We start from the raw sequence: 12,219 nt of genomic DNA, 5'->3' as shown, positions 1-12,219 counted from the left end.
CGGACCAATTTCATCAGTGCAGTCTTCGCAGAAGAATGCCACCCACTGGGTGAAGCAGACGCGCCCATTCTTGGACTCAGAGCAAAGCAACTGGTAAATTCCAAACAAATTATGAAGTCCAGCTGGTGGTTCTTCTTTTCCGCCCCGTTCACGTCCAAAAAAAACTGAGTTCGGGGGCACGAACTTGTCGTACATAGCACCGATGAGTGGGAGCCCACCAATGAAGTGCAGATCTAGTAGCGAAATCCATGCCTCTCCATGACCTAGCAGCTATGTGTTACTGGCATGGCTCCAAGTTTCCAACAATACCTTGATCATGTTTGAGCAACGGTCATAGTAACCTACCTAGCACTGGATGGCGACTAGCAAGGAAGTGCGCTTCAGAATGCCCTGGTATTGGCCCAGCACCTTTATGCTCCATCAAGAATATCCTTTAAATATTGGTGCTCCCCTTCCACCCGGAGAATAGCAGAGGACCACATTAGGCCCGGGGTCTTCACCATCGTCTTGCCTAAGTTAGGCAAGTCCTCACCTGAGGCCACATTCCTATGCAAACAGTGAAAGAGGCCTACCCCTTCTTCCATCCTTATATTCCCGCCGTTGTCTTTGCTGACCTCAAATCAAACGGAGTCACTAACAAAGATGACACTCAAAGGCCACCATGGTTCACACAATGCATCGGTGAGCCAAATGGGCTCACCGCTCACCAAGCTTTCACCAGTAAACGTGTTGGTACCAATTTCCCCTACCCATGGGAGGTTCTTCACATCAAGAATGGCATCGGAAGGCTGAGCCATGAAGCCAAAATCCAAGGTTTCGCTGTCAGGTGAAAGTCACTAAAGGGTAGTGTTACCGCCGTGCGCAAAAGGCAAGGCTATCGCCGACCACATAAATAAAGGCTGGTGCCAGCTATCCTTTCTACAAACGCTGTCACGTAGCTAGTGCCATCTAGGTTCCTAAGGCGTATCGCCAGCTGCATTCGCAAGGGCATATCGCCGACTAGTTGCTTAAAGCTTAACGCCGACTACGTTTGAGGAGGTTATCGCCGTCTGCCCACTAAAGTAGTAGTGTTGTGTGTCGACCAAGGCACAACGCCATCACCTGACCAAGAGGCTATCGCCATCCAGTGACTAAAGACGCAGCACCGTGTGCCAACCCAAGGAGGTATGTTGTGAGGGGCTAACGCCGCCCGCATTCAGTGCTGGTCGTGCTCAAGCTATTTGCATGCACCACACGTGCAGCCCCAAGTCCCTCAAAATCTGAGCACGTCGCCTACCACTCGCAACTTGGCCTGACACCACACGTGCGGTGGGTGACCGTTCGTAGTCCCACGGCCCTTCACCTCCCAGACCGTTACGTGCTTGCAATGCCTCGAGTTCTCATCTGTGTTTCCTCTCCTCGCCAAGAACTCACTCCTTCTCATCGAGAACTCACTCCTTCTTGCAAGGAAACCGTCTCCTTACTGGTGACCAATGCTACCGAGGAACAACTCGAAACTCTCCAAAAAATCCCCAGCAACCCTTCGTCTCCCCGCTTGCTGGAAACCAACTGAGACACCTTTTCCACTACTTCTCGAGGTCCGAAAACGCCTTTGTTCGCTGCTGCTACTCTCCCACTACTCCTCAGTGATGGAAAAAAACAGGAAGGACTTGGAAGTTCACGAAAATGTCTAGTGGCCCTCTCTTGTTTCTTTCTCACCTCTCCGGTGACTGTGAACTCCTGTCGGAATACCTCTGCAACTCACCGGCATTCTCTCTTCTTTGTCAGAACTCTTTCTTCCTCTGTAGAAACTTCGACACATCACCAGCAAGCTCCTGTGGACACCCTATCAAAGCTGTTAAACTTGCCAGAATACCTGCGTGCTCGTTGGAAGTTCTCGCCGAAAGTCTCTCCTCTCTCACTATTAAACTCTCATTGTTTTACCTTCGGTAAAATAGTAAAAATGGGGTCTTCCCCCTTATATAGAAGATGGTTCCCCAAGGTACCCCTCACAAAGCAAGAATACCAGACAAGTCCCTGAAAGCCAAGCGGTAATAGGCCGGACCGAGTCGAGCTCCAACCCGAGGCTCGAACAGAGGCTTACCACCACCTGTGCAACACCGAGCATCGACCTTCAAACGGACCGGATCGGGCCCAAGCCCGAAGCCCGAACTCAGGCTAAATGATGGTTATGTTTCGCATCACCCTGCGTGACTAACGCCATGTACATCCAACGCTACGCACGTCGGTACTACTGCCTCCTGTGACCACTCCCGTACATGTCAGCACCGCTCATGCTAACGTCATGTGCACCAATGATTATCGTCGCGTACATTGTTGTTGTTCATTGCTAGCACCGCACATGTCTGAACTTGATCATCACTTGAGTATTCTATCACTATCCCTAGTAGAGTTGCATCAAAGCCGTAACCTCCGTCATCCCCAGTGGAGTTGCATCCAGGTTGTTCCACCTAGGCCATGACTGGTCATCCCCAATGGAGTCAAGAGCAAGTCACTGTCCCTCATCCCTAGTAGGAATTACACCCGTATTGCAACCCATTGATCCTCAGTGGAGTTAAAGTCGTGCTTACCCCTTCAATCCCTTGTGGGTCAGTCTCTTACTAAGTTGTCTCATCCCTAGGAATTGAGTTTCCTTCCATGGGCCTATTTCCCATGGACTGTCATCTTTCACCTTAGGGAGTCCTACTTGTCCCCTAATCCTTAGTGAAGTATGCTTCCCATCTAAAACCCCTACTATCATTTTACCCCCAGGGAGTCAAATCAATATCCACAAACCTATCCCCCATAAAACTTCACCTACTAGGTGACCCACACAATGGTTTGTGCTGCATGACCTTAAATTGCACAGCCTTGGTCTGAGCTACATGACCTTAAACTGTACAGCCTTGGTCCGTGCTGCAAGACCTTAAACTGTACAGCCTTGGTTTGAGCTGCATGACCTTAAACTACACAGCCTTGGTCCATGCTACATGACCTTATGCTGTACATCCTTGGTCTAGATGCGTGACCTTAAACAGCATGGTCCAAACTACATGACCTTAAACTATAGCAGAGGTCTAGTTGCATGACCTTAAACTCCATGGTCCTAATTGCACGACTTTAAAATTGCATAGCCAAGGTCCAAGCCATATGACCTTAAACCATAGTGCAAGTCCTGACCACATGACATTAAAAGGCTTAGCTCTATGGTCCAAACTATATGACCTTAAACTGTAGCGAAGGTCTAGTTGCATGACCTTCAACTGCATGGTCGAAGTCGCATGACTCTAAACTGCATAACCAGGGTCCAAGCTATATGACCTTAAACCATAGTGCACATCTTGGTGCATGACGATAAACGGCTTTGCATAGTTCCCGAAAGCATGACCTTAAACACGCCCTCACACACACGCATGGTTAGGTACCTCGATCTCGCCCTCCAAATCTGGATGATCTGGTGCCACACGTCTAAGGTTTGCGGGAACCCGAGACTTGAGATCGCTCTCTCGGGAACCTTGCTCAAGCACAAGGGTAGGTGGGCCAACCGATGAGAGAGGAATTTAAGGTAGGTTCAGGACTTACTCAGGCTAGCTCACATGGGCGGCCTCTTAGATTATGAAGAAATCCCCCCAGTAGTAAAATTGGTTCGGAATCATCTCCCTTGGCCAGTATTCTCTTGTTTCTACAATCACACACACATGGTTAACTTTACAAGACAAGTGGGCCAAAAGAGATCCCACCTTGTATTTGAGCGACTGTACATAGGTTAGCACATCCAAGAGAAGAAAGGGTAAGAACATAGATGAAAGAAGAGGAAAGAGGTAGATTAGAGGATTGTTGACTAGGTAGCGAGACTAACAGGGCAACTAGATCAGCAAGTGGTTGACCCGGTGTGGTAGCAAGATGGGCACGATAACTAGACCGGCACAACATATATACTACTAGACGTCAGAACAATCATCGACCGGTCTGGCATAATGGCTAGCTTATCATGGCAGTAAAGCGGGCACGGCGACTAAGACTGGCTCAACGACAATATTGCTAGACAACAAGACTATCATGGCAATGTTTGTCTCAGCCTCTCTTGGTCAAACAAGAGAGAGAATAAAGAAAAGAGAGAAAGAGAAACATGCACAGTACTACCGATGTTGTGCTTGAGCAAAGAAGAAGAGAAGAGGAACATATGGAAAAGAAAAGAAAAGGGAAGAAGGGAAGAAAAGAAAAAGAAGAAAAGGAGAGAGAAGGAAGAAGAGAGAATCATAACGGCGATGATAGAGAAGATAGAAACGAATATGGACGACCATGAACCTCCTCCATCCATGACAGGAGGGTAAGGAGAGAGAAAGGACATGAGTAGTAGTTAGCCTCCGCCAGTCATGGTAGGGGAATCAGAGGAGAGAGAAAATATGGACAGTGATGTGCTTCCTCCGTCCATGTCAGAAGAAAAAGAAGAGAGAGGTCATGGGCGACGACGTGCTTCTACCGTCCATGTCAGATGAAGATGAAGAGAGAGAAGACATGGGCAGCGATGTGCTTCCTCCGTCTGTGTCAGACGATAAAGAAGAGAGGGAAGACATGGGTGGCGATGTGCATTCCACCATTTGTGTCCCACAAATAAGAAGAGAGAGAAGACATGGATGGCAATATGCTTCCGCCGTTTGTTTCAGACGAAGAAGAAGAGAGGAAAGACCTAGGCGGCGAATTGCTTCCGTCGTCCATGTCAGACAAAGAAAAGAGAGGGAAGACATGGGCGGCGATGTGCTTCTATCGTCCATATCAGATGAAGAAGAAGAGAGAGAAGACATGGGTGATGTGTTTCTGTCGTCTTTGTCAGGTGAAGAAGAAAGAGAAGACATGGGCAGCGATGTGCTTCCACCGTCCGTGTTAGAAGAAGAAGAGAGAGAAAAGGCATGGGCGTTGATGTGCCTCCGCCGTCCATGTCAAAAGAAGAAGAGGAGAGAAAAGACATGGGCGGTAATGTGCTTCCGCCATCCATGTCTGATGAAGAAGACAAGGAGACTTCGACAGAGGCCCCGCCCGCTACTCGCGTTAAGGCCCGGCTCACTATTCGTGTCTCTGAAGCGGAACAATATCATGTCAACCGATCGGCTTCTCCATGCATGAACAAACAAGAAAGAGAGTAGAGAGAGAGCAAGAAAGAGAGGAAATGTGAAGGAAAGATAAAGAGAGATAAAGGAAAGTGGACAAAGGAGATTAACGATAAAATAGGAAAGAAGACATAGATGAGAGGAGAGAGATAGAGGGAGATAGAGATGAGGAGAGAGAAAGAAAGAGATGAGAGGAAGAGAGAGAAAGAGAGAGATGAGAGGAAAAAGAAATAGAGATGAGAGAGAAAAGATGAGGAGAGAGAAAATTACCTTACCGAAGGGTATCGACTCTTTTCTTCTCTATCCTCTCTCTCTTTCCAAGACGCACCCACGAACTTAAGCAATAATTGAAATCTTTATTGAATAATCAAAGGTTTGAACCAAAAAAAAATTTATAATTAGGCTTTGCATGCTTATATAGAATTAGGCCCAAACATGGTGTATACCCAAAATCTACCTAAATTTATGATAATTACAATTTAATTGAATTAAAATAAATTCTAAACTTGGGTGCAAAAGGATTGTTTTGCCCTTACCCAACAATGTATGAAATTCCAAAACAGTACTGCTGCTGTCTTAGAACTTGTGTGATCTTCTGTGGATGATCCGGGATGTCTTTGGTGCTCGTTTAATTAAAGGATGGTTTCTTTCTTGTAGGGCTCGGCATGGCAATCGATTTGATACCAACTTAGAGCCATGGATCGTGTTTTTAGGCCACGATCATGCGACTCGAAATTTGGATGAATATTACAAACTTCGAATCGATAGTGTGCTTGTTTCTTGAAGTTTTTCTTTAATTTATTTTTTGAATCACACTAAGCATGCCGTCAGGATCGCATGGCCACAAACGTCGCTCAATTTCGTGTCCGAACGAAGATTTTGTCGTCATGAGTTTTTGGCCAAAATTTGGAAATTTGGCGGTTATAATTTACAATAGTTTCGACGCCTCCATGTGTGAAATCCAACCGTTCATCATACGCGAGGTTCATAATAGAGATAGTCTAGAAAGTTATGCACATAATATAATTAGTTTTCCATCGATCGCGTAAGCGAGCGTCATGATTAGCCGCTCGAGCGAGGCATGCTGCTACTGAATTTTTTGCAACCTTCTTTGTGATTAATCAACTTCTTTCTAGTTTTTCTCCCTGCTCAAATATCATCACGGGTCGTGCCACATATCAAAACGCCCGTCTTGATGAGACGAACACGCTCATCAAATTCGAGAGCGATCCAACTCAGGACGAGTGACATATGGGCCTTTCAAGTTGCTACTCTAGACTATACATATCAACCTCCTTTAATGCAGATTGGTGTAGAGAGGCCGCACGAGAATAGGGAGGCCGCACGGGAATAGCGTGCGACCTACCCCTTTTTGGGCTTTTACCCATAACTTTGTCATGGAATGCCTGATTAAGCCGAAACTTGACCTATAAGGGTTTTCGACCGTGTCGGATCCAATGACGGTGGTTCCACATCAGTTTGAGGTAAAAAAATCGAGTTTTAGTTACAGGGTCCATTTCAGGGTGCTTGAGGCTAATTTTTTTGAAATTGTTTCTTTGTCTGTGCTTCCTTAAACATGTCGGATTGAGAAAAAACTTGATAGGTGGCTTTTGGAGTGCTTAAAAAGATTCTGAACCATTATGGGGAAATTTTGAGACTGTCGAGAATTTCACTGTATGTTGAGGCTTTATTGACCTGCGTCCTCTTTATTTCGTGTCAAGGACGAAGGTGCTCAAAAATGTCGTCAAACAGCTTTCCCCACTAACTGTTGTGCTTCGAGAGAAGTGAGAAGGACAACGTTCAAAAAATTTCCTTCAACTTTATTACTTGTTTCTCTCTAGCCACAGGACCACGTGAACGCCGAGGAGATTCATGTAATTCTACAAGTAGGATGCTCAGACGTTTTGATGCAATGTACAGGTCCATCAGTGGAGATTTTAAGGGGAGAAGCGACTTTTTTGAGGGATCCTGTCGAAGTCCTCATCCTCAAGGGACTAATTGTGATTCTGATGCTGAAGATTTTATACGGAACTCGTTAGTAAGAATCAAGCCTGTCTAGCAGTCGAGTGCCATGTTGAAGGGCATTTTTCCCATTTGGTCTGGGTTTCTTTGCTTTAGATAAATAGCAAAAGAGCCTTTGGTCAAAGTTCGTCTGTGTTGTGCACCAGATATTCCTTGACGGGTAGGGTACCTCAGTTTATTGAGCCGACCGGCTTTGGGTATAACCCCTACCCACTGTTAGCAGTTTCTCGTAACAAGTCCAAAGTCATGGATAACGTAGCTTTCTTGAGGCGTCTTTGGTTTGTTGGATTGACTTGTTTGTTTGTTTTGGATGGTTTACTGGAGGGCCTTTTATCGGCATTCTTTTGTGTTGTGCACCAGATATTCCTTGGCTGGCAAGGTACCTCAATTTATCGAGGTGACTGGCTTTGGGCATAACCCATAACCACTGTTAGCAGTTTCACGTAACAAGTCCAAAGTCATGGCTGACTTAGCCTTCTTAGGGCATCTCCAACATCTTGGAGTACGTTTAGTGACCTCTTGGGAATGATGCTCTTCTTCATGAGACTTGTCTTGCCTTTTTGGCAAGTCTTCTGCCCTTAGAGTCCTTTTTGTGAATGGACTCAGGCTATCGGAATCTTTTCCTTGAAGCTCATATTTTTGGATCCTGGTATTGAGACACCAGGGATTTTTTCCTTTGAATGTGGGCTGAAGCTGCCTGTTGAGGTGAGTGCGGCATCAACCTGTTAATTGGTCCAAGCGTCCTTTATAGATTTTCATTTGGACTTGGGAGGCGGCACCGTAGAGATAATTTTCACCAACTTCCTTTTTATTTGGGGCTCTTTTACCCACGACCTTTCGGTCATGTCCACCCTTTTCTTCCATTTTTTCTCACGATGCCCTTTCGGGTTTTCATTATGCATGGGTTTTTAGTTTCACGGAACTCTCTTACTTATGGTTTTGTGACCATGCCCATCCATCATTTTTACTAATGGAATTCCCTTATCCAGGTATACACCATGCCCGTTATTTTCTCTTTTTTTTTTGTGAAGGCACATTTAAGGTCATGCATTTGGGACCTATACGAAGTCTTTTATAGTCATGCAGCTAGGACGTGTACTCTAGTTTAAGGTCTACAGCTGGACTATGGTGGTGATGAATGGTCATCTGTGGAGGCCATGGAGTGAGCATGGTAGTGGTTTGACTGAACGAGTGCTTCCTATAAGGGATGGATAATGCATGGATGGAATGTGGAAACTGGAGACCCATTAACTGATGGTGAGTATGGATGGAAGAATGACTCGCCTTTTTGTGAGCATGGGTGAGACTCGCTAGGGAATGATGAAAGATGATAAAGTAAATGGGCTTACTAGGGAGGTAATGAAGAAGGTGTGTGCACACGAGTGGGTCGGTTAGGGAAGACGTGCGTGAAGATGCACGTAAAGGACATGTGCGCACGTTGTGGGGGCGAGTTTTAAAGTCATGCCTCCTGAACCTGTGCTAAGCAGTTTAATGTCATGCGGTCAGGGCATGCACTATAGTTTAAAGGTCATAACGTTGGACCACGGTTATGCAGTTTAAAGTCATACAACTAGGACCATGCAGTTTAAGGTCGTGCAACTAGACCTCGGCTACAGTTTAAGGCCATATAGTTTAAGCCATGGTGCTGAGCCTTTTAATGTCATGTATTATGGTTTAGGGTCACATAGTTTGGACCATACAGCTTAAGGTCATGTAGCTAGACCTCCGCTACAGTTTAAGGTCGTATAGTTTGGACCATGCAATTTTAGGGTCATGCACCTAGACTAAGGCTGTGCAGTTTAAGGTCACATAGCGCGGACCATGGTTGTGGGTTGCCATGTAAGTGAAGATGCATGGAAATAGGTCTTGTATACTGCAATCTGACTCTCTGGGGATAAAATGGTCAAGATCGACAAGGAGTTCAGATGGGAAGGCCGACTTCATTGGGGATTAGTAGACAAGTGTGGCTCCCTTAGAGGTGAAAAATGGTACTCAACATAAAACAATTCATTGAAGATGACCTAACTCCTAAAGGATAGGATAGCTAGGTGTGAAGCAAACCCACTGGGGGTTGCAGTGATAAGAATGACCCTAACTCCTTTGGGGATAGGGGCCTACAACACGAGTATGACCCCTACTGGGGATGAGAAGTCATGGCCTAGGTGAAATGACTTGGGTACCACTTAATAGATCACGGTTAGGGTGCAACACCACTGGGGATAACAATAATAGGATGTTCACAGCTTTAGCATGAAGTGTGTGGCAACGAACTGCTGAGGACATAGCCGGCGATAGGCACAACCAACATTATTGCTTAAACACTCAGCTGGAGCTAGGTCGTTGAAAACACAGCTGGCATTGAGCATAACCAACATTACTTCTTGAACACTCAGCCGGCGCTGAGCCTTTGAAAATGTAGCCAGCACGGAGAATGGCCAACACTGTTTCTTGAACACTCAGTCGACGTTGGGTTGTCGAAAACGCAGCTGGTCTGAGAAAGACCAACACTATTTCTTGAACACTCAGCCGGCGTTGGGTCGAGGACACAACTGATGCTGAGTTGAGGACACAATTTGTGTTGGACTTGGGTTACTATTCAAGCCTTGACCCGAGCCAGCCTCGTCCCTACTCTCTGTTACATGGGATTTCATGGGTGGCGGTAAAAATTTTGCTTGGGACTCGGATCAGAGCTCGCCTAGGTCCGACCCATCATCGCTTGGCCTTCTTGGACGTGGCTGGCATTCCTGGTTTGAGAGGGATATTTAAGGGAAGCTTCGGCTATATAAAGGGGGTAACCCCCATTTTCACTGTTTCACGAAAGATAAAAAGACTTAAGGTAAAAAACAGTGAGGGTGAGGTTTTCGAGTGAGAGCTTTGGTGAGTACACAGGGTATTTCGGCGAGATTAGCAGAAGTTTGTCGGTAAGCAGGGACAGGTTCCGACTGAGAAAAAAAATGCCAGTGGGGAAGTGCGTGCTTTTGCTAGAGTTGCAAGAGTTTCACCAGGGAAACAGGGAACTTTAGCTATGGTTTTGAGCGTTATGGAGAAGGAAAGAAGGTGCATCCGAGGGCTGCTCAAGGATTTATGCTGGTTTTTTGCAGTTTTTCTAGAGAGTGAAACTGGTTTTCCAGCAGTACGCGGGAAGGGTGAAGGTTTCCCTGTAGTGGATTTCTGGTGACTTGGAGAAAGGTTGCAAAGGGTTTTCGACAGTGGAAGGGAGTTTCCAATGGGAACTTAAAGGGCACAGGGAGACAGACCGTCGCTGGAGGTGGAGGGTCATGGGAAGCGAACGGCTATCATTGGAAAGTGTGCAATCATCCAGGAGGCAAAGCGTCTTAGACAGGAAAATGTGGAGTCAAGGAAACCGAGGAGACAAAAAAAGTGAAGAGTCACCGGGAGGTGAACAGTCACAGCACAGCCAGCGCTAACTTAGGATATGTAGCTCGCGTTGGGCATTAAAAGCACAGCTGGTACTGAACTTTTAGAAACACAGCTGGCACTGATCCACAAGGAAGACAGTCAGCTCTAGGAATTAGAAGCACAGCGGCGCTAGCCTTTAGAAGACACATCCGACGTTGGCCTCACACGACGCTTATCAATGCATAGTCAGCGTCATGATCTGCACGATGTTGCTCATGTGCGACAGTGAATTACATGTGGGGATTGTTGCATGCGGCGATGAGTCATGCGCGGCGATGTTCACGCATGGCGCTGACTTGGGTAGGCAAAGGGTGGGGACCAATAGTAATGCCTGGCTTATGATGCCCATTGGAAGCCAAGTCCTCGAGCACAACAGTGAAGTCCATGTTGTTCTGTGGAAGGGCATTCACTGTGAACAGCGTATGCTCTCCATCATAGGCCAGTTCCTTGTCAGAGAAGTCTGCTCTCCATATTTGATATACTCGTTAGATGAATTTTGGCGTCCTCTTTTGGCCTGTAACCATCCTCTTTGAGAACGCCCTTCAGATGAATTGAAGCTAACTTTGAAGTGGTTTTTCTTTTTCTTCATGAGGAAAGCATTTCTTTTTGGCCTGTAACCGTCCTCTTATCCGCAGATGCAAGAGCAACATTGCAAGTGTCAACTGTTCTCTTTTCCTCAGATACAAGAGATTTGTAACTTCCCTAATAATGGGCTTTCGACTGTAACTTGTAACCCTTTTTAATGCAATAAAATGAGTTATGATTTGTTTGGAGTTTCTTGCTTGCTTTGCATTGAGTCTCTTTTCTTAAGTATGCATCATGGGTAGTAATTCTTTAGGTATCGTCCATTGATAGGGGGCATTGTCTCCTCTCCATTAGGATGTGCTAATATGTAAGCTACGTTTGGTGAGACCTTTTTTACTATAAAGGGACTTTCCCACTTGGATTCAAACTTCCCCTTGTGCTGTCATACATAAAAATCGACCTCTTGATGGCTAGAACTAGATCTCCATGAGCGAATGAGCAAACTTTGACTGACTTGTTAAAGTCCCTCATCATTCTCCCCTGGTTGAGTTCGAGGTTTTGCTGAGCCTCCAACCTCTTTTCATCGAGTGCATCCAATTCTTGATACTGAAATTTGACTCTCTCATCTATGGTTAGTCCTTGATGTATAGTGACACGCCATGAAGGGGTTTGAATTTCAAAAGGTAAAACTGCTTCAACCTCATAGACTAGGGAGTAAGGAGTGGAATTGGTGGCATTTCATGTGGTAGTGAGATAGACCCACAAGGCTTAAGGAAGCTTCTCATGCCAGTTCTTCTTCGCCTTTGATACCGATTTCCTTAAAACGTTGCACAGGGTCTTATTGAAGGCCTCGACTAATCCATTGGCTTAAGGGTGATACATAGTTGAGTATCTCCATTCGAAACCGAATTGACTAACCAAGCGATCTATATGATGACCCCTGAACTCAGGGCCATTGTCAAATATAATCCGTTCAGGCACTCCGAACCGATATATGATGTGATGCCGCACGAAGTTAGCCACTGTGGTCCCCGAAACATGCCTAAGGGGGACCGCTTCAACCCACTTCAAGAAATAATCTGTTGCAGCTAGAATAAAGACGTGACCCATTGCTGAAGGACGGTTAATAGGCCCTATAATGTCCATACCCCATTGTGAGAAGAAC

The sequence above is a fragment of the Amborella trichopoda genome, chromosome 9 (assembly GCF_054954075.1).
Source record: "Amborella trichopoda isolate Santa Cruz 75 chromosome 9, AtrichopodaSantaCruz75HAP2 v2.0, whole genome shotgun sequence".
Lineage (NCBI taxonomy): Eukaryota > Viridiplantae > Streptophyta > Magnoliopsida > Amborellales > Amborellaceae > Amborella > Amborella trichopoda.
The sequence above is the reverse complement of the archived record's forward strand: the minus strand, read 5'-3'. Positions refer to the sequence as shown.